This window comes from Cryptotermes secundus, unplaced genomic scaffold (genome assembly GCF_002891405.2).
Source record: "Cryptotermes secundus unplaced genomic scaffold, Csec_1.0 scaffold1406, whole genome shotgun sequence".
Lineage (NCBI taxonomy): Eukaryota > Metazoa > Arthropoda > Insecta > Blattodea > Kalotermitidae > Cryptotermes > Cryptotermes secundus.
The window spans coordinates 139,844-167,154 of NW_019721015.1; the positions used below are offsets into that span (position 1 = coordinate 139,844).

The window sequence follows — 27,311 nt, forward strand, 5'->3', positions numbered from 1 at the left end:
AATGATGTTGCAGAGGACAGTACTGCCTCCATCTTCATGGCCGAAGAGTTAGCCAGGCAAGTAACAAACTGCTTGCTGATTACTTGGCTTAGTCTTCTAGTCAGAAGAGGCCAATATGTTCCTCCGAAACGTCGTGAGCTTCTAACATATTATACCGCCTCATATACCAGACAGTAGTACTTTTCAAGAACCCCTGATCAACCAATTTCATAATGTAATGACGAGCGGTAAACGAAAAATAATTTGAGATTACTATTTCCAAATGTGAAGAAACACGGCATGTAAATGTTCATATATTTTTACATCTCGCATATGTAAAATGTAATTGCTATCCTTCTGACACTGTCTATGATTCTACAACCCTTGTGGACCTTGGCCGTTTTTCAGTTTCTTAAGTTACATACAGTCGCTAGGACTCCTCGGACGGGGCATCAGCCAGTCGCAAAGCCTCTACCAAAACAAACACAGAATAAACGCAGACAAATATCTATGCCTTGAGTGGGATTCGAACCCACGATCCCAGTGTTCCAGCGGGCGAGGACAGTTCATGCCTTAGACCGCGCGGCCACTGTGATCGGCGTTATGACACTACCAAATGTAATTCTAAAAGCTCATTCTTAGCTCACTTAACGACGCTTCTTCAGCTGCACAGCTCATGTAGTGTCAAATGGTTATGTTTCAGGACGAAATGAAAATTATGCTAAAAGGAGTTGTCGTAGTTAAGCTTGTCGGGTGAGACTGAGGAAGAGCACGAAACCCCTTACGATAGCCGGTCCTCTGTGTGTATTTGAACGAGATATCTTCAGACAGCGAGCTGGAAGATCTCGTAGTGTTTCAAACAGATAGTTCACTCATCTCTGCCCGAAACTCAAGTCATAAATTCACAGAATTTCCACGCGGCTGTACGTCTGTTACAGATCTAAGAAAAGTACGGAGTATTTCAGAAACATTCTACGTCTCTTCTTTCTGGTTAACTTTTAACACAAAATTGAGAATTAATCTAACTCGACAAGTCTTTGGGACAGCATGACGAATTAGTGTTAAACTGCAAATTCATGTTTTCCATGCCTGAAGAAGAGTCGCCAACCTTGCAATAAAATCGACATCTAGCGAAGGTACTTTTCCTTCTCGTCCCAGTCACGAGGGAATTCAGCAGTTCATATTCCAACTCCCAGAGTGCGCTGACGTCACCTCTAATATACCGCAGCCATACTTAATCGATCCCACTCCTCCAAGTGATGTCATGGCAATTATCATGATGTTACGATGTCAATAAGAAAATACTGTCTTTTGTAACAAGATTAGAGGGGCGAGCAAACTGACCCTTAAGATATGAACTTCTGACTTCTGTATTCGGACGCTGGCCGGTTCGTATCTCGATCGGGACATCGGCTACCGTGACTGCGGTTTTTCGTGTTTTTCCTCAATCCCTCCAGGCAAATATAGGGATAGTTATAGCCCCTACATAGGCTACTACCAGAAGAAAAGAGATTACTAGGAAGAACTACGCGAAGTCGGTAGTATAATAAAATAGATCTTAGATAGGATGGAGTGGAATGGACTGGATTCATCTGTCACGGGATAGGGACCAATGGAAGGCTCTTGTGATCACAGCAATAAACCTTCGGGTTCCATAAAACGTTCGGAAATTCTTGAGTAATTGCGCGACTGGCGGCTTCTAAGGACTCAGATTATGTTACCACTCTATGCCAGCGAATCAAGAAGAATGAATGAATGTGATGCAACGAACAACAGTGAAATGGTTGCACCAATGTAAGACCTGGATTTTCTTTACAAGGAAGAACCTTGTTTTTTTATTGCTAGTGGGGTGGGACTAAGTCCCTTGTACTGCGGCCACTTCTGGCCTATTGTACCAGCAATTGTGGAGCAGTTGGTAGAACGAAGATTGGCAGGGGAAACCGAATTACTCGGAGAAAACCTGCCCCAGTGCCACTTTGTCCACCACAAATCCCACTTGACCAGACCCGGGATCGAACCCGGGCCGCCGCGGTGGGAAGCCAGCAACTAACCGCTTGAGCTATGGCGCGGCCCAGGAACCTTGGTTACCAAAGCTTCTATTTATTAAACGAAATGCAGGTATCTCAACAGCCGGAACAGCGGAAATTATAATATTAATCACTTGTCAGTAGCTCAGACTAATAGGTGTCGAGTGAGCCTACGGTAAGGGAACAATGAATTGGAAGGGATGTGGAAGGCAGCGAGGAACTATATCGGCATGTGCCTGGAAGGCCTGAAGAAAATCAAGAATAACCTTACGACATCCTGATTACCTAACATGGGGTAAAGTAAAAAGTAAGTAAACTATCCCTGTAACAGGCCGTGAAGGCCCATATTGTTGTGAGACGTTGAGGGTCCCACATTATCTAGACAATGGGCTCAAAGATGGCGGTAAGGTTGTCAGCCTTACGCGCCGGCCGCGCTTTACTATCCAGGAAAATTATTTAATTAATTACTGGTACTCATTTCTGTTAGAGGCTGAGTCGACCCCAGGGTAATAGTGCGGCTGAAAGGGTTAGGTCAACTGAAAAAAATCCAATGACCTCATCGGGACTTGAACCCGCGACCTTCCGGCTTGTAGCATAGTGTCTCAACTAACTACGCTACCGCGTAGATACTGATTAATTATCTTGGTTTTGTCTCAGATTTCTAAATTTTGCTGACAGAAACAATATATACACTCCAGTCTTGAACATTATGGTCACACAAAGTCATCATTTAAGTATATTCCCCTTCAAACTAAGAAGCCGGGATACATCAGTCGGTGTACCTGGACGACCGGTGTTCGATTTCCGGCAGAGAAAACAGATTCTTCCCCGCTTCACAGCGTCCAGACGGGCTCTGGGGTCCACCCAGCCTCCTATCCAATTGGCACCGGGGGTAAAGAGACTGGGGCGTAAAGCTGGCTCACCTCCATTTAGTGCCGAGGTCAAGAATTGTGGAGCTAGACCTCTACTTCCCATATGGCTTCATGGTTTGGTGCTTAACTGATTAAGCACACGGACAACTTTACATTTACCCTTTTCTAAACTTTCCTTCTCTATCTCTCTATGGCTCTACAGCGCTTAGGACCTTGACCGCTTTTTCGGTTTCTTAATCTAAAACAGTCGGTAGGACTCCTTGGAAGAGGGAATAAACGCACACAGACATTCATGCCTCGAGTGGGATTTGAACTCACGACCCCAGTGTTCGAGCGGGAGAAGATGGTTCATGCCTTAGACCGCGCGGTCACTGTGATCGGCCCCATCAAACTTATCGGCCTTAAAAACAGTACGGTACCCAATTTGGCACATTTATCCTAATATAAAAAGAATACATTCGTAGAGACGTCAAGAGCAGATACGTACAATTTGTGGAATGATCCGGAGAACTGCTCTTCTGTTCAGAATCTTTCATCTTTCCATCTAATTAAGAATCTAATGATTAAAATATACAAAATTATGATTTCACCTACTATTTACATACAGTAAAAGTAAGTGGAGCCGGTCACAGTAGCCACGCGGTATAAGGCATAAACTGTCTTCGCTCGCTCGGACGCTGGGATCGTGGGTTCGAATTCCACTCAAGACATGGATGTTTATTCTGTTTGTGTTGTTCTGTGTTTAGGTAGCGGCCTTGCGACGGGCTGATCACTCGTCCATGGAGGCCTGCCGTCTGTGAAAAATGATTACGGAACTGAAAAAGAGCTCTGGGCCCTGAATGGGCTGGAAGAACCATTAAAAAAAAAGGTAAAGGTAAAGCTGTACTTAACTAATTAAGCACCACTCCATGAAGACGTAAGGGCGAGTAGATGTACAGACCCATGTCTTCTTGACCTTGGGACTACTTGTAAGTGAGTGGTCAGTTTCACGCCCTTGCGGTTTTACGCCCGCGGAAAGAGCCCCCGGTAACCATTGGATAGGAGGCTGGGTGGGCCCCACAGCCGGTCTGGACGACGCGGAGAAGTAACAATTCTTGCCCCTACCAGCCCGTAGCCAGTCGCTATACAGACTACGCTATCCGCGCTCTACACTTTACGTACAGTATGCCTATTTATTCATTTGCGGTTCATTTAGCGACGCCTTCAGTATCTCAGATCTCATAACGTTGAACTGGAAAGCGTGTAAATGGAAACGTTTGTGGCCAAAACTTGGATATTATTGTAGCATTTACCTGGGGGGACTCATGAAAGCCAGGACAAACCTACGTCAGGCCAACCGGTTTCCGGGCAGAGCTTTCAATCCTGAAACTCCCCTATACGAGGCAATGCTATTCATTCGGCTGCGATGTTCGGCACTGTGTGGGTGTGAAACCTGGTCTCATCCTAAGGGCAGCACACAGACTGAAAGTTTGGAACCAAAGAACAATATCTGGAGGTAAGACAGACAAACAGATGGATGGTGTTCACGTAATGAATTTCATAACTTTATTCACTAAAGATGGACAAGATGGGGACGTGTAGCACGTATGTGGGAGTGGAACATAACAGGCAGAAGAACTCAAAGACCATTTGGGAAACATCTGCATAGTTTGGAGAATAATATTAAAAACAATCTGACAGAAATAGTGTGCAAGGGGTATAATAAGGTTAAAAAAAGGTAAAGCTATTACTGAAACAGACCGTGAAGGTCCACAGGGTTGTGAGACGTCGAGGCTCCCACATTTTCTAGACACTCGACTCACAGATGGCGGTAAAGTTGTCAGCCTTACGCGCCGACAGCCATTAACCCCCCAGGAAGATTCCTGCTACTCATTTCTGACAAAGGCTGAGTCGACCCCAGGGCCCCAGTGCGGCTGGAAGGTTTAGGTAAATTGAAAAAAATCCAATCACCTCATCGGGAAACGAACCCGAGACCTTCCGGCTTGTAGCATAGTGCCTCAAACAACTGTAAAATTTGTACCTGTGCTTCATTAATTAAGCATCACGCCATGAAGTCGTATGGATGAGTGAAGGTATAGCTCCACGTATTCTTAACCTCGGCACTAAATTATGGTGAGTGTTCAGCTTCACGCTCCAACCACTTTAACGCCAGGGGAAAATACCCCTGTACACACTGGACAGGACGCAAAGGCGAGCCCCAGAGCCAGACTGGACCTGTGAAAAAGATAAAGAATCTTATGCCACTGTTGGGAGTCGAAACCCCATCCCTCGGCCGTCCAGCCCATAGCTCGTCGCTATGCCAACTGAGCTATCCCGGTGTGAATGTATGAACTGAATTTGAGAGACTCAAAATAGGGGCCAGTTCTGGTCTCTTGTTAACACGGTAACGAACTCTTGAGATTTCATAAAAAGGAAGGTGACTTCATGCCCACCTAAACGACTGTCAGTTCTGGTGGCGTGCGCTTAGTAAAACCAGATATGTGGAACTGAACTAGATTCACGTGGCCTGTATAAGGCACAGCGTCAGCCTTCGGCATCTTGTGCTCCTTATCCCAGTGGTTCTCAACTTCTCTCAGACCGTGGCCCGGTAAATTATTTTTTCTATAAGACGAGAGGACGGTACAGGGCCGCGGCCCAGCAGTTGAGAAACACTGCCTTATTCAATTCCGGCGAAACGCAATACCGGCCTAAACGGTTGTAACCGTAATTGCATTGAAACTTAATGACGCCATCCTCACTCCAGCCTACACTGGATTTCCATATCGGTGGAGCAACCTCAAGCACACAACAAAATGCGAACACGTAACCTCTTCAACTTCCAGCTCATCAAGATCAGTCAATATCAAGAAACATTTTCCAAGCATCCCTTTAGGGCCAAAGGTAAAGGTAAAGTTGTCCCTGTGCTTAATCACTTAACAACCAGGCCATGAAGAAGTGTGGAGGAAGAGCGGTGCAGCTCCACTATTCTTGACCTCAGCAGCAGATGACGGTAAGGGGTTAGCTTCACGTCCCGGGCGCTTTACCCACAAGGGCCCACGGTACCCAATGGATAAAAGGCTTAATGGGCCCCACAGCCGGTCTAGACGCTGTGGAGTAGAGAAAACTCTCTTGCCCCCTACCGGAAATCGAACCCCGGCCGTGCAACCCTAGACCGTCGCTATCCCCGTTCCAAAATTAGTGATAACCATCACACCTCTGACATGTCTATCTACATAATTCAATTCAGCTCTGTGATTAAAAGATCATGTGAGTAATAAAACTTGACAAGCAACTTTGAATTCTTTATCAATGAAAATAATTGTTCTCTTCGGGCCTCCGTGGTATAGTTTCGATACGAAAATTGCTACTTCCGAATATGTTTGCGTTTCACTCCTCCGTGCTATATGCCCATCCCATCGTAACCTTCTGTCTCAAAGCGCCCGAATGAAATTTAAACGCCGCCAGCCCCGTAACAAACCCATTTCTAAACTACCCCATCGAATGAGGGGCATGCTGTAGCGTAGTCGGTTGAGGCACTACGCTACAAGCCGGAAGGTCGAGGGTTTGATTTCCGATGAGATCACTGAATTTTTTAATTGACTTAATCCTTCCAACCACACTGTGAGCCTGGGGTCGATTCAGCCTCTAACAAAAAAGAGTACCAGGCATTTTCCTGGGGGTAACAGGCGGCCGGCGCGTAAGGCTGACAACCTCACCACCATCTGTGAACCGATTGTCTAGAAAATGTGGGAGCTTCGACGTCTCACAACCTTATGGGCCTCCACGACCTGTTATAGGGATACCTTTACCTTTTTTTAACCTGATCGAATGAAAACCGTATTACACGTTTCACATGTCCAACGTTCTCTTAAACAAACAAAGAAATTTCAACCCAAGCTATATAGAGACCTTACTTCAAACCCTGGGTTGTTCATGGCAGTTCTGTGGCAAGCTCAGCAATAAAGAGGCTTTCTTCGCTTTGTCACATAACGTAGTACATACGAGAAAGTATTGTGAAGCTGAAAGAAACTGATCTCGTGATTTTCACGGATTTATATGTTTCCAGCGCTCCCGAATACGAAGGCGTTGTGTTTGGAAGGTCGCCCGTCTGCCTGTATGTAATGTCCTCATTAGTGCCTGAAAGGTTGCAAGAATTTTATTCATATTCGGTATTCATGAATTTGTAATAGCTCACAGGTTGGTGTGCGGTCAGATCATAGTGGCTGTGGGGTTGTACGGCATGAAATGTCTTCGCCCACTAAAATACTGGGATTGTCGGTTCGAATCCCACTCCAGGCATAATACTGTCATATATTCCTGGTTAGCGTGACTAATAATAATAATAATGGGTTCTGGATTACATGAACAGATTTACTGGACACTCAGAAGTCGTAACTATACATAACACTCTAAAGATTACTCTCACTATAAAAAAGTAAAGTTGTCCCTGTGCTTAACTAATTAAGTACTATGTCATGAAGGCGTATGGTAGAGTGGATGTATAGATTCACATTTGCTTGACCTCAGCACTACTTGGAGGTGGTCAGCTTCACGTCCCGGCCGCTTTAGCCCCAGGGAAATAGCTCCCGCTACCCACTGGATAAGAGGCTTGGGTGGGCCCTAAAGCCAGTCTAGACGACGTGGAGAAAAGAAAATTCTGACCCTACCGGGATTCGAACTCCGACCCCTCGGCCGACCAGCTCGTAGCCAGTCGCTATACCGACTATGCTATCCCGGCTCCTGCTGTCACTGTAACACACAAAATGAAGTCTTCAACGTCTGCTTGGTTGTCGTTGCTTTATAACGAATATTACCTGGTTAACACTTCAACTACTGAACTGCCTTCTCCATCCATTTACGGCTGAATCTCTGACTCCTGTCTGAATCTGAATCTCTCGAATTCTCTCACTCCTACCTAAATCTCGGACTGGTCTCTAGTACTTGTGAGCCTGAGTCTCTCGAATTCTCTCACTACAGCCTAAATCTCGGACTGGTCTCTAGTACTTCTGAGTCTGAGTCTCTCGAATTCTCTCACTCCTGCCTAAATCTCGGACTGGTCTCTAGTACTTCTGAGCCTGAGTCTCTCGAATTCTCTCACTACAGCCTAAATCTCGGACTGGTCTCTAGTACTTCTGAGTCTGAGTCTTATGTTGCGACCGACGGTCAGTCGGCCAGTCTGTCTTGGAATACTTATAAAGCACCCATCTGGGGCTTACGACCACATTTTTGTTACTGTCAGACAGTTGCATGTTTGTTGATGTGGGGTGCTCTCTATGACGAGAGGACGGGTCTGCGTTTACAATTGCTGCTCGCGGGGGCCAGCGTAGTCATTTACGGGTTCGAGTACCGTGAGACTCGTGACCACATTTTACAGTCTCAGATTCGAGACTTCCCTTTTCGTCCCCCCCACCCATACGACTCGCAGGGCTACGGTGGAGGTATTCGACCACGCCTCCACACGGGATTTACTTCTCAATCAAAGTCAAAGTCACATTGCGACTGACGGTCAATCAGTCAGTCAGTCTCGGTGTCGAGCCCCAGTTTATTACTGATTGACAGTTACGGTCTTGTTTTTATGGTGCGCCCTCTCTGACGAGGACGGGTCTGTCTTTTGTTTATGCTCCTGGCCCTTGCCAGCGCAGTCCTTCTCGGGTCCGAGTCCCTAGGGAGTCGCGGCCATATTTTACTGTCTCAGATTTGAGACTTCTCTTTTCATCGCCTCCTACTACTCGCAGGGTCACGGTTGAGGTACTCGACTCCGCCTCCACACGGGTTCAACTTTTTTTTTTACTTCTGAATGCACGAATCAACTCTTTTTACAATTGCCACGCAGCCGGGATAGAAGTCACCATGTCTTACAGTTCCTCTGTTCTGTTGTCACGGAAACCATGTTTTAATTCCCAAGTGACGGTTTGGTTTTCTAAGTGCTCACAATTTTCAGTTTCCATATCCATGGAAACCGTGTTTCGTAATCAGTTGGTTTCCAGGAACCGGCCTCTCCGTGACATCATGTTTGCCCATTAGTTTCCTAGAAACGGCCCACATGTCACAATATTCTTGTCTTTCTCCTCTCCTCCCCCACCTTACCTTTCAAATATTAGGCCAATGAGCTGTTCCCACTTCTATGAATTCCACTTCTTTGAAGCTTATGAGTTAGTGAAGTTTTCTGTGGGACGGCTACCAGACCTCCGCACAACCCCCCGAACCCGGATGGCGAGGGTTTACTCCGTTTGGCTGGTTGGTTGTATGTTTGTATGCCTGCGTTCTTTCTGTTTGTGCTGTCTTATGTACGCAGAGGCGTTACGACGGGACGGGAGCTCCCCCGTCCAATAGTCCTACCAATTACCTGTAATATTTATTGTTTCTTATTAATTCTGAATGGGAACAGGTCAGACTGCTTAATCCGTCAAAGGAAGAAGGCCGGCGCCCGGTGAATGTGAACATTCTAGCTCATTTTCAGGTCCGCGCACACACGACAACATAACAATCGTGTGGTCGCCTGTATTATTCTGTTTGCACCATCTCTGCCTTCATCATGCTGCAATAACTGTTCTCCGTTCAACGTTATGCCTGCCACATGTCGCTCTAACGATAAAGTTCCTGCCGTACATTATGTGCCCGCTTTGCCGTCACCGACCATCGGGTACAGCCACACGCATTTCGTAACCCTGAACTGTGACAATTTCGTCTCATTACAGCCGCGGATCCATCCAGCTGTACACTTAATCGGATAACAGTTTGACCTGAGCCCCAGACCGACCAAGTCCCATACGAAAGGGTGCCCTCAGTGTGTGTCACAGTTCGCAGCTCATGTACCGTCGTTACAAATGCCTGGATCCGGACACCGCAAACAGTCCTGTACCATCCCTGGCGTGTGAATCAGAATGACGTCAGCGCAGCGAATAAGTCATAGCTGCATAACAGAGGAACCGGGTTTCAATTCTTGGCAGAGGCATGATATTGTGATATGGCACCTGCAAGCCGAAATAGTGGAGCCAGAGGAGACGTTCATTGCTAGGCAACGGCTCAGTAAACACGTTCACGTGGCAAAAAATACGCAAAAAATAGAAGAATTGTCGGGAACGATGCTTTCTATTCGGTCCGTACAAAGTGGTTCTAAAAGGAGCTGAGAGTTGGCAGTTCAGTCGTGAAGAAAAGTGCTGAGTGCAGCTGAGCTCTCCAAGGGAGGCTGAGAAGACAGTGATCCAGTTCATTTAAAATAACTGGCAAACAGTTCTGAACGTGAGCGCGGGAAGCTGAATAATCTCTACTGTTAGAAGTCGTTGCCAGGGAACGGCTGGTGAAGACACAGCAGACTGGGAAAAGGCTTAGCGGGTGCTGTGGTGATTAGCGGTGGCGCTGTTAATTGCTTGTAGTTTTGAGTCGTGAGGTATAAGTGCTCAACAAATATAGATTCACCAACCCGAAACCCCGTCTATGGTTACACATTCTCAAATACGTGACAATGTATTTCTCTTCTCCGCAACGGCCAGACCTCCGGCAGAGTCGGTCTTTAGTCTCACTGAGAAACGATGATGTAAGGGAGATCGCCTTTTCTAAGTCTGAGGTTCAGCTGGTCCGGTTGCCACTGGCTGGCAATGTGCTCCTACTCACTGTTACAGGAAACCGGGGCTGAGAAGACTCTCGATTGCTGTGATGGAGGCTATCTCTCTAGAGGAAGGTGACCCCAAAATCACGTCCTGCCCCTCCAGGTTGGGGAATCTGCGATGCGGCCAGAACGGCGTTGGAAGCCACTGAGCCCCCCTTTCCGGGGGGGTGAGGGGTTCGAAGCAATAGAAGCGTGAAATTGACCGCACACTTCCATCTAATTCCGACGTTATGAATGCGTGGAGATTATACTTCCACTCCTTCCATGCATTTTTCATAGCGTAGCGCTCAATTAAGCATAGGGACAGCTTTACTTTATTAACACATGCCAACCCATTCTGCATATTAACATATGAGGGAGAGTCAGTAAGTAGGTCACAAATGGATATACAACATAAAAAAATGTGATATTCGAACCTGGAAAAAAACATTTATTTCTCGACATATCCTCCATCAACATTGATACAACTGTCCCAAATCTTTACCACAGCGTCAAAACCCGCGGTATAGAAGTCTTTTGACTGTTGTCTCAGTCACTTCTGCACCTGGTTGGGCATCATCTGCAACTTTCGAACGTCCTTGAAAGAATTTCTCGACCCAGTTGTGAACCGCTTTATGCGACAAACACTTCCCACCGTAAACAGGAAACATTTCTTTATGAATATCCTTTGCATTGGGTCCTTTTGTCCGCAAAAAAAAAAAAAACACACACACACACACACACACACACACACAGAGAACGCCGCTCTTTGGTATTACAATTACAAGCACGGTCGCCATTTTATCTACTAAAACCAGCCTCTGAGCATGTGCATGCGCGTCTACTCCCTAGACTGTCATGAAGCTGGACTGCGCTGCTACCTAGTGATATACTACATAGAAAACCTATTACGTCCATACACCGGTCTAGAAAACCGAAATTAACGGCCGTGGGGATTCTTTGTGCTGACCACGCGACACCCTATACCCGCAAAAGTTGGCACTAAACTTCGCCGACATGAGGCGGTCGCTCGGTCGGTATATTTCGCTTGCGGACTAAAATCACGGAGTTTTTATTACGTCCATTATAGATGTTTTACTTCCATTTGTGCCCTACGACTGTCCTTCGTACGTCCCGTAATTCTGCCCAGTTTAGGTCTCCTGTATAATTTAAATAATCACCAATTATACAGTAACAAATTATGTTTCTTCACCAATAGCAACAATATAACAGACAACACTGCAGAGATCAACAGCTATTCACTATTTCCTTGTTAGTGTTGCAAGATATCTCTCCACCTTGCCAACAATGCAAAGTCGATGTGAAGTAAGCACAATGAACACAAATTTTTCACGTAACTATATTTGACGAAATGTCTGTGGACGCAAAAAGAACTGGAACTAAAATAAAAGCCATGTGATTCTGAACGTTGAACAGTGGGCGAAATGCCTGCTTAGGGAAAAAGGGTGAAGTTCACTTAAACTCGGCACTAGAAGGTGAGTGGTCACCTTCACGCCCCGCCTGCTTTTTCTCCGGGGAAAGAACCCCCGATACCCACTGGATAGGAGGCTGGGTGGGGCCCAGAGCCTGTCTGGACGTTGTAGTCAGAAAAAAGTAAAGTTTCCCATGTGTTTAATTAATTAACCATTACGTCATGAAGACGTATGGGGAGTAGAGGTACAGCTCCACCATTCTTGATCTCGGCACCAGGCGGAGGTAAGTGGTCAGCTTCACGCTCCGACAGCTTTACTCCAGGGGAAGGAGCCCTGGTACCCATTGGACAGGAGGCTGGGTCGGCCCCAGAGTCGGTGTGGACGCTGTGGAATACAGAAAGATCTCTAGCTCCTCACGGGAATCGAATCCCGATTCCTTGGTCGTTCAATCCGTGGCCTAGTCGTTATACAGACTGAGCTATAAGAATGTGGGACGAATTGTTCACGGACCAAATGCTAACCAACGGTCCTGTAAGTGGCCAGACACTGAGACACGGAACTGACAAATCATGCAACATAAAGAAAGTAGACTTACAATGCAGCACAATTATTTTTCGCAACTGAAGCACCTTCAAAGTGAACAATGCATGGTTTCTAGGGTGGGGGATACGGCTGGTTGGCAACACCGCACTGAGTCAGCATGGCTGGCCCACTCCGGTTATACTGAATCACACATTGCGTGGAGGTCACGATCCACAACTGGTACCTGTTACGGCCTCGAAGAGAAATAGCGTGCCTTTTACCCAACTGTCAGGAATTCATTGTCACTATGGAATCCTACAGTTGAACACCGTCAATACAAAAGCCTGCCACTGAGCCCTACTCAGGGCCACCTCACATCTACACAGCATAGTTCGAGAGGCTGCTATCCTGCTTCGTACTCAGGAGATTACAGTTTCGATTCTCGGCCTGGCTAACCTGACAAGAGAAATTTCTTGAGTTCCCTCAGTCCCCCCAGGCAAATGATGGCACAAAAAAGGTCCATTTAAATAGGTCTTCTGTATATTTCTTCCGGGAACCGGGATAGCGCAGTCGGTATAGCGAATGGCTACACGCTGGGCGACTCAGGAGTCGAAATTCGAGTCCTGTTAAGGTCAAGAATTTTCTTTTCTCCATGTCGTGCTGACTGGCTCTGGGGCCCACCCAGCCGCCTGTCCAATGAATATGGGTGGCTCTTTCCCCGGGGGTAAAGGGGCCGAAGCGTGCAGCTGACCACTCACCTCCAACTAGTATCGAGGTCAAGATAACGTGGATGTATACATTAATTTCCCCATACGCCTTCATGGCATAATGCTTAATTAGTTAAGCACAGGGACAACTTTACGTTTTTTTTTGCCTTACAGGTTTCTTCCATATCAAGTAGTTTATAATGGGCATCTTAAATACTCAAAGAATCAATTTCAGATCAATAACATTATCCTTCCACCTATTCCGTGAAGCTGGTGATTGCCTTTGTGTATGGTTTTCCATGAAAATGTTGCATTAACTTTTAGTTTCACGCACGTACATTGCCATGTCCTATTTGATGCTGGACGAAACGTAAATATACTCGTATACATGATGACGCATGTCGTTACATTTTCCTCNTATTGCTTTATCTTTGTTTTTCTCTTAAGTGGGACCAAGTTTCACACCCAAAGCAAACGTGGGATCGATGTTGAGTCTGCAGGCGTACACTTCAGTATTTCCCGAATACTTTTTTTCCCCCTGCTGAACGACTTCAACCTTAAAAGAACGATGGACTCCACACCCGAAATAGGTGCAGACACAACTAACTAACCAAGTAACCAATTAACTCCATGGAGCTGAGACCTTCTTGAGAAGCCGACAGTTGTGCAGACACTCAAGAATTTCCCAAAATTTTATAGAATCCGAAGGTTCATTAGCGTGTTCATAGGAGCCCCAGTCCATACCACCCCATCCTTTCTCTCTGATCCATTTTAATATTACCCACCCCCTACGTCTCAGTATTCCTAGTGGTCTCTTTCCTCCTGGTTTTCCCACCAATATCCTATTTTGCATTCCTCTTCTTCCTCATTCGTAATACATGCTCTGTCAATCGCATACTCTTTGACTTCATCATTCTAATTATACTTGGCGAAAAGTAAAAGTTATGAATGGAATTTCTAAACAGTTCACAGAGATATCCACGATAGCAAGAACAAAGCTTCCAGGAGCATTCTCCTATCATATTAATCTTGTACGAAAGTTCTTACTGTCGGGACCTCACGTACCGTGCAGACTCCTAGAGCGATAACGTTTCACTTTTGTATTTGGGAGGTCCTCGGTTATAATCTCGGATGGAACAGAACACCGGTTTACTGACTGAGGGGTTTCATGGTTTTCTCATTCCCTTCGGGGCAAATAATACCCGATTAGACCACGATCGGTTCCGCCTAAATCCTTTCCAATCCATTGCTCATAGACTATCCTACAATTTGACGCTACACAGTCTGAGTTACTGATACCACCATAAAATTAATAATAATAATAAATACGTGTTCCGCCCAGCCAACCGTTAAGACCCATCGGTTAAGAAATACCGGTATTATATACAAGTTATATATATATATATATATAAATATATGGGAGCTGGGATAGCGCAGTCAGTATAGCGATTGCTTACGGGCTGAACGACGCAGAGGTCGGAGTTCGAGTCCAGTAGGGTCAAGAATTTTCCCTTCTCCATGTCGTCCAGACCGGCTCCGGGGCCCACCTAGCCTCCTAATGGGTACCGGGGCTCTTTCCCAAGGGGTATACATTGGCCGGGGCGAGAAGCTGACCACTCACCTCCAACTCGTGCCGAAGTCAAGAAGACGTGGGTCTATACATCCACCACCCCATAAGTCTTCATGGCGTATTGCTTAATTAGTTAAGCACAGGGAGAAGTTTACTTTTGCCATTCGATGCTACGAAAGTCTAGCTACTGCAAGCCTCATAAGAAAAACTCACTGATCACTCACCTTCGTCTAGTGCAGTAGCTGCCCTACACATCCACTGTTCCCATGCGTCTTCTAAGGCGTGATGAGTAATTAATTAATTAAACACACCGACAACTTGTTCGTCATTGTCGTTCCTAAGTAACTGTATTTCGCAATAATTTCATGGAATTTATTAGCAACTGTTACATAGATCCAAACAATTGCCTTCCGTTCGCTCACGATGTATGAACCATCTCTTCATTTAGCCATTACACACCAATTGATATGCTGTCGGCACGTCACAAGGTTTTGCCATTACGTCGCACTGGTGTGGGAAAATTACGTCCGTCAGCAACAAGACTGTCTCTCGACAACATAATATAACGTACTTATGGCTTCGTGACTAATAATAACCGGGTTTTTTATTAGATGATTGGAATTATTGACACCTTCTTTACAATCGCTCGCAATCACAATCAATTACGATAACTTACAATAACTCTCCAGCCGAACTTCATCAGTTTTGATTTGATCTCTCTCCAATCTGGCTTCTATTGTACTCCTGCAATTCTTCTGATTGTACCCTCCTATAATTCTTCGCCACGGACCTCAAGGAAAACAACGTCTTCTGTTGTCAAAAATGCGTGTTTATTGGTCCGTTACCTAGCAATGGGCATGTGCGTCACAATAATTTCTCATGCATAATACAGAAAACTGTAATGTAATCGAAGGCAGTTAATAAATACTGGAATGAACAAAATGGAAATATCCACGAAAACGCAGATTTTGTGTAAAATGTTGTACGATTATTCTCGACCTTAGGCGTTTTTTGTCCCATATATCATTTTGTCAAAAAGAAATGCAGTTACACAGTAGTAACTGCTCTTCTTCCAATACTTTCTTCCCAGTTAAGCATATTTTAATATTACATTAATCGCTAATGGAAGTTTTTCAGAACTGAAAAAGATTGTAAAATACTGTCATGTGATTACTACAAACGGGGTAAAAGTAAAAAGTAAAGGTATTCCTGTAACAGGCCGTGGAAGCCCATAGGTTTGTGAGATGTTGAGGTTCCCACATTTTCTAGACAATCGGCTCACAGATGGCAGTAAGGTTGTCAGCCTTACGCGCCGACTACCCTTTCCCCCCAGGAATATTCTTGATACTCATTTCTGTTAGAGGCTGAGTCGATCCCAGGGCCATAGTGTGGCTGGAAGAATTAGGCAAACTAAAAAAAAAAATACAATGACTCATCGGAATTCGAACCACCGACCTTCCGGCTTGTAACATAGTACCTCAACCAACTACGATACCGCGTGCCCCTTATAAACAGGATGGGAACCAAAAATCCCATACGGGAGATCTCGTTCAACATACAGGACGTTATTCCTGCAAGGCTGCCCACTCCTGGTATAACGTACCCTTAAAGATGTTTTGTTCGATTCCCGACGAGATCATTGGATTTTCAGCTGATCTATCGTTCCAGCCGCAACCATGCCCCTTGGGTAGGCTCATCCTCTAACAGAAATAAGTACCAGGAATCTTCCTGGGGGTTATGGGCGGCCGGCGCGAAAGGATGACAACCTCACCGCCATCTGTGAGCCGAGTGTCTAAAAATGTGGGTGCCTCGACGTCTCACAACCCTACCGACCACCACGGCCTGTTACAGGGATAGCTTTACCTTAATGTTATGTCTTCTGATATAAAACATTTTCAGTCGAAATATTACATTGGATCTGACGGCTTAGATTGCCGCTTACTTCTGCTTAGCTTACTCTTCTACCCTCAAGATGGAGGCGACATTTTCATCCGAAACGTCGGACTCTCCGAACTACACAGCCTCACAACCCAGTCCGTTGCAAGTGCACCGACCTTTTAGAAGAACATATCTCTACCTTCAGTAAGTAATGCCTGCTTCATGCTGGTTTCTTGCTTGGCGTACTCTTCAACCCTGAAGATTGAGACTTGTTCCTCCGAAACGTCGGTTGACTTTCAACTGACTATATGGCGCTATATCCCAGAGGTCAAAACTCTTCGTAACCGCTGCTGTGAGAGCCTAAAATCCTACAGTTTACATATCGTCGCGTGTAAGGGTGATTATAGACGGGGTTTTGTATATTTGGATCCACTGACCACTCAGAGGTCGTAACCACAAATAACTATAACACTATTGCTGATTTCCATACTTCTACAAATCACTACAGCACACGCTAGGTCTTTTCCATCATGCAATGTCATCACTAGATGTTTCCTGGTAACGACTTCTAACGATGGTTATCCTCTGTTTCCGTGCTCAAGTCCTTTCTGAACGGTGGCTCCCTTCGAAATGCGTATTTTTCGAAGTCGAAGTCAAAGTTACTTTACGATGGGCAGTTCGTCTTGGCGTCAAGTTCCTTGAGGCACGACCAGAGTTCTTTTAACTGCACCACTGCGGTCACAGTCCTCATGTAACAGCCTCTCTGACGAGAAGATGGGTATCTCTTATGAAAAGGCTTGGCCTTTCGTCAAGAGTACATGTCGCACTTACAGCGTGTTATTGAGAATTCTTCCTTGTGCATAAAAGTCCTCTGTCATTCCATGTTTTGCAAATCCGATCATGCCTATCTTACGTATATTATGACAAAACGGCAGCTTAGTCACTTGAACGGTCGTAAATTTAACCACCGCCAAGTTTAAGCTTCTTATATTTTCTGCGTATTCTTTCTCCAGTTGTCCTACTTATAACCCCTCGGCACGGACCACCGTAGAACAACCCGTTTCCAAAAGTTCCTCTATTGTTGAATGCGTATCCGTTTTTTTATTCGCTTAGTGGGGGGTGGAGTCCATCCGGCCACTGATTGGCCTGTTGTAGCCTGCCCCGGGTGATTATGATGATGGAGAATTTGGTGGAATGAAGATTGGCAGGGGAAACCGAAGTACTCGGAGAAAACCCGCCCCATTGCCACTTTGTCCACCACAAATCTCACTTGACAAGACCCGGGATCAAACCCGGGCAGCCGCGGTGGGAAGCCAGCGACTAACCGCTTGAGCAACACATCCTTTGTGATTGTGAGGCTATAGCTTATTTAAAATTTCGTCACTTGGGTCAGTTTTTTATGGAACCAAGTGTCTTTTATGACGCCCCCATAAGCAGGGTCACTTTATTAAAAGTGTAGGATTAATAAAGGGCTACTCCATGGGGAAGCACAATAACCATTGAAGATCGCAGTACGTGGGCCGGTTTTTATGGCCCACCCCTTACATATACGTACATACAACCGCTTGAGCTATGGCGCGGCCTATGCGTATCCGTTACAGCGGGAACGTGCTTAACGAGCCGTTGCCTAGCAGTGAATGTTGTTTCGCTGTTTGTTTCGTGGCCGTTGCCTATAAATGAATACTGTTTCAGAGCCGTTCGCTAGCAACGGATGTTTCTCTGGCTCCTCAGTTCTTACTTTTGAGCAAAAATGCGCAATATTTAGTTTTCATTTTTGAAAGTATGGTTCGATTTTTCTCGCGAGGCTTCCTACTCAGAGGTCACTTCGGAACATCCCCATCTGGCAAGAGTAAAAACAATAGCGCGCTCCCTTTCTAATAGCTAGTGTGACTTTTAGGTTCGCAGGTAGGTGTACGCTGTAGGCGTCCTTACCCAAGTAACCCGTCCCGCCCACACATTAACCTACTCTGTGAGTCATAATGCGTTTGTTTTCCAAGCATTTGAAGCATTCAAAATGAAGAGCTGCAATACTGTCCCCGCTGCTTGCAGCCTGTTTCGCGCTGGTTTCTTGCTTGGCATATTCTTCAACCCTGAAGATGGACGCGAAATGTTCCTTTGAAACGTCTGTTCATTTTCTCCGGAATATACAGCGTTATGTCACATATGACAGAAGAACTCTTTCGTACCATTTGGTTCCGTCATGTCTGTCTGTCCATCATGTAACAACTCAAGAACCAATACAAGGATTTTCATGAACTATGCATGCTGAAGAGTTCTGCTAAGATCGGTCCACACATTCCAGCTTTGATCATAATACGACAACTTTAATAACGCTCTTTGCAAGAAAACCTACGCGCATTTCTGGGCACATATTGAATATAACTACCTAAATTTTTACTGGAGCGAAAAACGTTAACACGACCGTTGCAGAGAAAAATTACGCAAGCTCTCACGTCCAATACGCGTTCCTTATAAGCCGGGATAGCGCAGTCGATATAGCGACGAGCTACGGGCTGGACAGCCGTGATTCAATTCCAGGCAGGGGCAAGAGATTTTATTCTACTCTACAGCATCCAAATGGCTCAGGAGCCTACCCATACACACTGGATACCGACTGCTCTTTCCCAGGGGTAAAGTGGCTGGGGCGTGAAGCTCACAGTTCACCTCCACCTAGTGCCGCGGTAAAGCTATACCTCCACTCCCTCACATGTCTAATTATCATGGTGCTTACTTAATTAAGCACAAGGACTTCACCTTTTTATCTTCAGCCTTCCTCCTTAAGTCTAACGGTTTTCGAGATAAGCAAGAAATCTTGCGAACGCGCGAAAATTGTAAATTTGTCCCTGCATTTAATTAATTAAGCACTACGCCATGAAGACGTATGGCGGAGTGGATGTATCGCTCCAGCACTCTTTATATCCTTGGCACTGAATGGATATCAGTGATCAGCTTCACGCTTTGCAGCTTTATCCCAGGGATATGAGCCCCCGGTGCCCATTGGACAGGAGGTTGGGTGGGCCTAAAAGCCGGTAAGGGCGCTGAGAAGATGAGAAAAATGTCTTGCACCTGCCGAGAATCGAACCCCAATTCACCGACTGAGCTATCCCATGTGTACCATTTGTTAACATGCCGACGTACCGTATTTACGCATGTATAGGCCGCGTGCGTGTATAGGCCGCAGCACAATTTTCAGACAGAAATTATAGAAAAAATAATTTTCTTGGAATATTATTTCAGGAGTATTACACCCTGTACTACTAATTATGAATATAATTTTTTTAAATGACGTGTGATTTCGAATATTTCGAATATAAGCCGCACACCAGTTTTCCTCTTGAATTTTTGGCAAAAAATGTGCGGCCTATACATGCGTAAATACGGTATGTTTCGAAACAGGAAAACGTATTTAATTACAAATATCCCCAAGAATAAGGTAAGGTAAAAGGTAAAGCGCCGGTCACGGTAGCCGAGACGTCTAAGGCATGTACTGTTTTCGCTCGCTTGGAAACCGGGATCGTGGGTTCGAATCCCACTCCGGGCATGGATGTTTGTGTGCGTTTTTCTGTGTTTGTCTACAGCTAAAGGCCTTCCGACGAACTGATCAGCCGCCCAAGGAGTCCTACCGTATGTGTAAGATCTAGAAAAACCGAAGTGAACGGAGAAGTTCATGGAGGTAGGCCTAGGCCCACTGGGGCTGTAGTGCCAAGGGGGGGGGGGAAGGTAAAGCGCCGGTAGCCGATGGGTCTAAGGCATGTACTGTCTTCGCTCGCTTGGAAACCGGGATCGTGGGTTCGAATCCCACTCAGGGCATGTTGTGTGTGTGTGTTTTTCTGCGTTTGTGTACAGGTAGAGGCATTGCGATGAGCTGATCACCCGCCCAAGGAGTCCTACCGAATGCGTAAGATCTAGAAAAACCGAAGTGAACGGAGAAGTTCATGGAGGTAGGCCTAGGCCCAGTGGGGCTGTAGTGCCAAGGAAAAAAAAAAAAGCTGTCCCTGTGCTTAATTAATTCACCACTATGCCATGAAGATGTATGGGTACAGTGGAGGTATAGCTCTACCATTCTTGACCTTGGCAAAAGATGGAGGTGAGTGATTAGCTTGACGCCCCTGCCGCTTTACCCCTGGAGAAAATGGCTACGGAACTCATTGGACAGGAGGCTAGGTGACTCTAGAACCGGTCTGGACGCTGTAGTGAAGAGAAAATTGTTAATCCTGCCGGGTATCAAACCCCGGTCGTTCAAGCCGTCGCTATACCGAGTGAGCTATCCCGACTGCTTCCTCAAGAGTAAAAAAGAGACATGAATAGGCGAATTTCCAACAGAGCTGCTTGCTGAGGGAGATGACGTACAAGGCAGTCGACCGCGCTGCCTGATGCTTTTATCACAAGTATTTTTAACCAAGGAAGATCCTGATTTATACCGCGTTCTTCGTAATATTAGGGGAGTCACAACACAAGACTTGCGCTACGTTGCATATGCACTGTGAGTAAGACATAGACAGGAGCCAAATTTTGCTTGGAAAAAGCTTCACTTGAAGACCTAACGGTTAAAAGAGTTCATCTTTTGGGATGTGATGATGTTCAGCGTGGTGGTGTACAGACGTTTCGAAGGAACATACTGCCTAGGCCGCGCCATAGCTCAAGCGGTTAGTCGCTGGCTTTCCACCGCGGCGGCCCGGGTTCAATCCCGGGTCTGGTCAAGTGGGATTTGTGGTGGACAAAGTGGAACTGGGGCAGGTTTTCTCAGAGTACTTCGGTTTCCCCTGCCAATCTTCATTCCACCAATTTCTCCACAATCACCCTCACCTATCATCTGGGGCTGGTACAATAGGCCAGAAGTGGCCACAGTACAAGGGACTCAGTCCCACCCCACTAGCAATAAAACATACTGCCTCCATTTTCACAGACGAAGAATTACCAAAAAACAAGGAGAGCGCTCCTCTGCTTGCTGTTTGCTTCCTTGACTTACAGCTGAATGCCGAAGATGGACGAAGTACGTGCCTCGGAAACGTCTGTAAACTTTTACCAGCCTAAACGACGTCATATTCAAAAGGACAACACTGACATAGTCACCGCCATGAGAACCTTAGATCTAACGAATATTAAAAAGGGCCGTGTCCAAGTTTCCGGTTATGTTACAAGAGTAGTAACCGAACCAATTTCCAGTCCATAGGGTCAGTGATGTTAGGCGGACAGAAATCGATACAGCTGCGCTGTTAATACCCGATCCTAGCCCTTTTGAGGTTGAAAGTGCTACTGCAAAATTGAAACGGTATAAATCGCCAGGTAGTGATCAAATTCCGGCAGAACTTATTCAAGCAGGAGGGGAAAATATTACGTTCTAAGATCCACAATCTAATTACTTCCATTTGGCATAAGGAAAAATTGCCTGATCAATGGAAGGAGTCTATTATTGTACCAGTTCACGAGACGGGTGATAAAACTGACTGTAGTAATTATCGGGGGATATCACTGCTATCAACTTCATATAAAATTTTGTCCAATATTCTTCTTTCAAGGTTAAGTCCATATATAGATGAAATTATTGGGGACCATCAATGTGGGTCTCGACGTAACAGATCTACTACCGATCAGATCTTTTGCATTCGTCTGATATTGGAGAAAAAATGGGAGTACGATGAGACAGTACATCAGCTATTTGTAGACTTCAAGAAAGCCTATGATTCAGTTAGGAGGGAAGTACTGTACAATATTCTAATAAAGTTTGGGATACCCATGAAACTAGTTAGGTTGATTAAAATGTGTTTAAATTAAACGTATAGTAAAGTCCGTGTAGGTAAACATTTGTCTGATAAATTTCACACCCAGAATGGTTTAAAACAAGGAGATGCTTTATCGCCATTCCTTTTAACTTTGCCTTAGAATATGCAATTAGGAAGGTCCAGGGAAACCAGGTGGGACTGAAATTAAACGGGACACATCAGCTGTTGGTCTACGCCGATGATGTGAAGCTACCGGGTGATAATGTATATACCATAAAGAAAAACACAAACTTTAACTGACGCAAGTAACGAGGTTGGTCTAGACGTAAACACAGAGAAAACTAAGTCTATGTTACTGTCTCATCACCAAAATGTAGGGCAAAATCATGACATAAAGATATGAAATAGATGTTTTGAAAATGTGGCACAGTTCAGATATTTGGGAACCACGATAACAAATCAAAACCTGATTAAGGAGAAATTAAGAGGCGATTGAACTCGGGTAATGCTTGCTACCATTCAGGCCAGAACCTCTTGTCTTCTCGTCTGCTGTCCAAAAATATAAAAATTAGAATATACACGTATAAAACTATAATTTTGCCTGTGGTTCTGTATGGGTGTGAAACTTGGTCTCTGACATTAAGGGAGTAACATAGACTGAGAGTGTTGAGAACAGGGTGTTGAGGAGAATATTTAAACCGAAAAGAGATGAAGTGACAGGAGGTTGGAGAAAACTGCATAAGGAGCTTCATAACTTGCACTCTTCTCCAAGTATAATTAGAATGATCAAGTCAAGGAGGATGACGTGGGCAGGTCATGTAGCACGAATGGGGGAGACGAGGAATGCGTATACGATATTGGTGGGAAAGCCAGAAGGAAAGAGACCACAGGGAAGACCAAGGCGTAGGTGGGTGGACAATATTAGAATGGATCTTAGAGAGATAAGATGGGATTGTATGTATTGGATAGATTTGGCTCAGGATAGGGACCAGTGGAGGGCTCTTGTGAGCACGGTGATGAACCTTCGACTTCCATAAAATGCTGGGAAATTCTTGAGTAGCTGCAGAATAGGCGGCTCCTCCAGAAGGGCTCAGATCCATGAGTAAGTAAGTAAGTAATGGTTTGTGACACCGAAAGTTACAAATGCATGAGCAATGAATGCGCAGACTGCCCTGGAGAAGGAATTCTGACGGAACGGCTATCAGCCGAATCAGAAAGCATGCCCGATCAAAACAATGGGTCAACACAGACAGAGCTAACATCATTTCTGTAATGCAAAGTTACAGTGAATTCTGCGAATCTCTAATTGAAAAACTGACAGAACTGAAAAAACATCACTACATGGCTAAAATTCAGTCGCAGTATTTGAAAGAAACGAGGGAAAGCCTGGACGAAACACAGTGCCTCGGTCTTGAAGATTTTTCAGAAAACTATTCGTTTCTCGTTCAAGACGAGATTCAAAGTTTCCATTGGGTAAATCAACAGGCTACACTTCACCCTTCTGTGTATTACTACAAGGCGGACAACATAAGAAAATTCCGAAGCTTGTATATAATCAGTGATCATGTAAAGCACGATAGAGCCAGAGTTTATGTGTTCCAAAAATATCTTATCGCCGATATAAAAGAAAATGTGCCTTCAGTCAGGAAAGTTATTTATTTCAGTGATGGCGCTGGAAGCCAATATAAAAACAAAAAGAATCTTTCCAATTTATGTCATCACTAAGAAGACTTCGGACTTGAAGCAGAATGGAACTTCTTTGCCACCTCGCACGGGAAGAATGCCTGTGACAGTATTGGCAGCACCACGAAGAGGCAAGCAGCGAAAGCCAGTCTTCAAGGAACTCGTTTTAATCAAATCATGTGCCCGCTAGAACTGTACAAATTCTGCACAGAAAATATCTCAGGGATAGTTTACTTTCTTGTGCCAACAGAGGAAGTTGCAAGAAATGAAGTCATTCTAAAAAGTAGGTTCCAAAAGTGCAAAACTGTACCCCACACAAGAGAAAAACACCGGGTGGTCCCCCTGGAGGGAAACACGGTCAGGTGTTATAAAACATCCAAGTCCGATGATTTCGAAGACATCGTGGTAGTGGACAATTCCTGAACTACTTTCAAATAAACTGGACGATTTTCATCGGAGTACACAAAGAACTAATACTACTGGATGCAGGTAAGCTAATTATTGAGGTATTGATTTCTTTGGTAAAATTCAAAGTGCCCACAACTTCGCTCTTATTTGAATATCAAAGTTGTAATTTTATCTCCAAGTTATTCTAGAATAGAGCATTATTTGCTATGAATTTAAAAAAATTTCGGAGCATCTCCACCGGAGATATGAGATGTTAGAAATGGTCGATTTGGGGCCCAGAGCAAAGTTTGAAATCTCCTGGAAAATTTTGGAAACTAGATACGGGGTTCAGAACTACGTGATCATATTCCCCATGTAGGTATTATTATTATTATTATTATTGGAGGGGGTGGGTTTCCCCATGCACCGCGACTAATAGTCCATTATACGTCCCCTTTTGCTATTCTACCGGTCGCCATATCCTGCCGGTACTGGTGCTCGCTATCAGCCCCGTTCAACCAGCGAGGCTGGCAGTGGTACCCGATAACTTCCCCATCTACCGGAGGCATTGGAAACTACTTGGGAGGGAAACTTTGCCTAATTTTGCTCAGAGGTCTCCTAGAGACATGAGGATCTTTTATGTGCCGTAAATCTACGATACGGGACCCACGGCTTGAAGTCCATCCCGGAGGACTTGTTCCCTGAATTACTTTCTATGAATTTCAAAATTTTTGGAGCTTCCCCACTGGAGATATGAGATGTTAAAAATGGCCGCAGAACACCACTTTGACCTTGTCGACAATGAAAAAGAACGTTGCATCCGAGAGCCCCGGCGTCATTTTCTTAATGAAGGGCGTAATACTTACTTACTCATGCAGCTGAGTCCTTTTGGAGGAGCCGCCTATTCTGCAGCTATTATCACCTAATAGATTCACGTCATCGGCATAGACCAACAGCTGATGTGTCCCGTTGAATTTCAGTCCAATCTGGTTTTCCTGGACCTTCCTAATGGCATATTCTAAAGCAAAGTTGAAAAGGAGTGGCGATAAAACATTTCCTTGGATTAGACCATTCTGGATAGGAAATTTATCAGACAAATGTTCACCTATACGGACTTTACGTTTCGTTTAAACACATTTTAATCAGCCTAATTAGTTTCATGGGTATCCCAAACTTTATTAGAATATTGTACAATACTTCCCTCCTAACTGAATCGTAGGCTTTCTTGAAGCCTATGAATAGCTGATGTACTGTCTCATTGTACTCCCTTTTTTCTCCAATATCTGACGAATGCAAAAGATCTGATCTGTAGCTGATCTGTCACGTCGAAACCTACACTGATGATCCCCAATAATTTCATCTATACACGGTGTGTCCAGGATCCGTTAGGACTTTTTTTTTTTTTTTGCCCTGCAATGCCATCTACTGGCAAGCTGTGGCGTTAAGATCCTTGAAGTTTCAGATGTGTATGATTTCAAAGCGCAAGCATAGCTGCATCGTGTTCTGACCTTGAACGTAGCAATACTGTTCTGACGCTCGTCGGAAAATGGCGGTTGAACAGAGAGCCAAAATCAAATTTTGTTTGAAGTCAGGCAAACAGTCGGACAAGCGTACGGAATGATGAAAAGTGTGTGCGGTAGTGATTGTTTGAGTCGCTCGAACATTTTTCGATAATATGCTGTATTTCGTGACGACAGGGAGGACACTGAAGACGCTCCCCGTGCATCAAATCGAGAACAAGTCGCACTGAAGAAAATGTGGAAAAAGTGACCGAAATCGTTGCATTGGACAGATGTGTTTCTACAAGACTCATCGTAGAGCTTTTGGGAATACCAAAAATTACTGTGCCTTAAATTTTGACCGAGGATTTGGGAAAACGGAGGGTCTGTGCGCGGTTTGTACCGCAAGCGCCCAAAGTAAAGTGATACAAAATTTACAAGATCGATTGTTACTGGTGACGAGACATGGTGTTTTCAACATGAGCCTCTCACAAAGCGGCAGAGTGCAGCGTGGTTGAGCCCAAAGAAGCCGAAACCAAAGAAAGTGCGCATGCAAAAGAGTAGAAGTAAAGACACTGATAACCGTTTTCTTCGATTCCAAAGGAATCATACACAAGGAATTTCTGCCAGAAGGTCAAACAGTGAATTCTGATTATTATCTCGGAGTCCTCAATCGTTTGTGAGCGAGAATTCTTCGAATTCGACTTGAATATCGAGAGCAAAGTTCTTGATCGCTCCTCCACGACAATGCCCCACCCCAAAAAGATGATCGTGCGCGAAGTTTTTGCCAGAAAAGGGATCACAGTCCTTGATCATCCTCCGTATTCGCCAGATTTGGCTCCAGAAGATTTCTGTTTGTTCCCAAAAGTTAAGTTGGCCATGAAAGGAGACCGTCACGACACCATCCAGGACATCCAAAGGGAATCTACCGCAGTTTTAAATGCGATTTCATAAAGGAGTACAGTAACTGTTTTCGAAAAAAATTCAATCGATTCCAGCTATGTATTGATTCAGAAGGAGACTATTTTGAATAAAAAGAGTGAAATTTTGAAAATAATTCATGTCTTGTATTTTTAATGAACACAGTCCTAACAGAACCTGGAAACACTGTGTATATGGACTTAATCTTGAGAGAAGAATATTGGATCAAATTTTGTATGAAGTTGATAGCAGTGATATCCCCCGATAATTACTACAGTCAGTTTTATCACCCTTCTTGTGAACTGGTACAATAATAGACTCCTTCCACTGATCAGGCAAGTTTTCCTTATGCTAAATATAAGTAATTAGCTTGTGAATTAAGATATTTCGCTTCCTGCTTGAATAAGTTCTGCCAGAATTTTATTACAACCTGGAGATTTATATCGCTTCAATTTTGTAATATTACTTTCAAACTCAAAAGGTCTAGGATCAGGTACTAATGGCTCTGCTGTATGGATTTCTGTCTGCCTAACATCACTGATC

At 44.8% G+C, this 27,311-nt stretch overlaps 1 protein-coding gene across 4 annotated transcripts in view; it reads right to left on the reverse strand.

Moving 5' to 3' along the window:
- LOC111875297 (ecotropic viral integration site 5 ortholog) overlaps nt 1-27,311 on the reverse strand; it is a 118,875-nt gene that overhangs the window by 79,648 nt on the left and 11,916 nt on the right. The window contains exon 1 of one of the 4 annotated variants that reach the window (XM_023871417.2): nt 4,899-4,918. The exons of the other annotated variants lie outside the window; for them this stretch is intronic. The gene's annotated coding sequence lies outside the window, so the exon portion shown is untranslated. Of the gene's footprint in view, nt 1-4,898; nt 4,919-27,311 lie in introns of those variants that run through there. 4 annotated transcript variants of the gene reach the window in all.